Source organism: Palaemon carinicauda, chromosome 3 (genome assembly GCF_036898095.1).
Source record: "Palaemon carinicauda isolate YSFRI2023 chromosome 3, ASM3689809v2, whole genome shotgun sequence".
NCBI classification, from domain to species: domain Eukaryota; kingdom Metazoa; phylum Arthropoda; class Malacostraca; order Decapoda; family Palaemonidae; genus Palaemon; species Palaemon carinicauda.
Genome location: NC_090727.1, coordinates 69,028,612 through 69,030,743, shown reverse-complemented (window position 1 = coordinate 69,030,743; position 2,132 = coordinate 69,028,612).

Sequence of the window (2,132 nt, the reverse complement as noted above, 5' to 3'; positions counted from 1 at the left end):
CTATTAAATTCGAAGGTACGTTTGGCTCGATAGATTGCGTGCAAGATGATATTACGGGTGAACGAGAATTCTGCTGGGTCGCGTATATTATTTCTTTATTAGTGAGACAAGTTACTGGTTCTTCAACGTATGTTACGGTTACATTTGTCGTCTCCTTTTTATCCAAAACTGATTTTAAGGTATTAGAAGACTTATAGAATTTTCCTTTGATATACACGCCGTGCTTGGCAGGGGTTAAGATAATGTTTTGATTGCCCATAGATGGGTATCCTATAATTACAGCTGGATACATATCAATGTTTTGTACAACAACAAATGTATCGGCAAATGTGCGCTTACCGACCTTGAACTGAACATGAGTTATGCCTATTACATTTAATTCATTATTTCCTATACCCGAGTCTCTCACTCCGGATTTTTCTATCGGAAAGTTCGAAAACAACAAATGATGTGTCCTCAAATCCATGATATTACGTGGACTACCAGAGTCAAAAAATAACGTGAAGGACTTGTGTTCTAAATTTACAGCATATAATATTGGTCGTAACTCATTTTGGCTTATTATTGTATGAATTCGTTGCAAATCTACGGGAGCATGCACTGATTTACTTAATTCGGCTGTGTGTTTCATAGGAAAATCTATTGCCTCACAATGATCTGATAAAACATTAAATTGATTATTCAATACTACTGATGTTGACATGAATGACCTTGACCCAACATCACTCTCTTCCCCACTGGAGTTAATTGTATGGTATTTGCTTTGCTCTGCACATTCTGAAAATTAGTCTGACCTTGCGAGGTCTAGTTTGACGACCCAGGATCAGCGTTATTCGAAGAACTATTTGTTTGTTTCTGATTCTGAACTAGATTGACGTTTGGCGGTTTCTTCTTATTGAACTGAGGATTTTTCTTTTTATTTCCATATGGAACTGACTGTGGAATTGACTGTGTATTTCTAGGATTTTGTTGTGTCTTATGCGAGTAGCACTGACTATATGAATGAGTCGAACTATTATGTATCGAACAGAATTTCGTTCTGCAGTCCGCAATCAAGTGACCTTGACGTTTGCAATTATAACACGTCATTCCCGAAACTTGACTATTATTAACTACATTTACTTGTTGTGGCTTTGTTTCATTTTTTGCAATAACTTGAGTTAACACGGGATCAAGGTCAGGACACTTAGACATGTGTTTCTTTATCTGTTTATATACATCCAATTCCGTACTTGCAGGCGTTAACTTTTTATCAAAACACCGCACTAAAGCTTCAGGCAACATAAGTGTCATGCAAGTTAAATACATTAATCGTAAAAAATCTTTCACGGAGATGTTATCTCTAGTAACCCAAGCGGAATTACCTAAAATATCTTGATATTCATTAAGCCTATCAGCTATGAGAGCTGCTCTCTCAATAACATTAAGCCGAGTCATAGTGGCTTGATTAAGTGTATTTCTTAACGTTATACTACATCCAAGGCTTCTTCACCCCCATAGACCGCGCGTAACCTAACTTTGAAATCCTCCCAGGTAACTGCTTCTTGAAATGAAACACCTCTTAAATATGCACTCGCATCCCCCTTAGAAAAATCTATAAAACTTTTAGCTTCTTGTAATTGTACAAAAGGGTCTACGATTTGTTTGGCATTTAAATGGGCATTGACGGATGAAATCCATGACTCCACATTTTGAGGCAAGAACCCATTAACCCGACCCTGAAAAGGAAGGATTGCTGACCTAACATTTACAAGTGTCACTTCAGGAGAGGGTTTACCTGTCCTGCGTTACTTGGTCCAGGGGTGGGGCTCACAGGGGGCGTCATGATTACGGTATTTCTTTTCCTATCTCTTCGACCCCTTGCAATTCTATCAAAATATCTATATGAATACAGACGTCCACTGCGTAAACGCATAAGCACTCAATGATAAAGATTATAACAAAATTCCCCAAAACAATGCTACTAATACAAAGATATTTCCCGAGAATTTCTGAAAGAAAACGGAACACAAAGATATTTCTCAAGAACTTCTGAAAGAAAACAGAACACAAAGATATTTCCCGAGAATTTCTGAAAGAAAACGGAATTAGCACAAAGAGAGAAAAAATTCTAGATGAGAATTCGGAGTTGA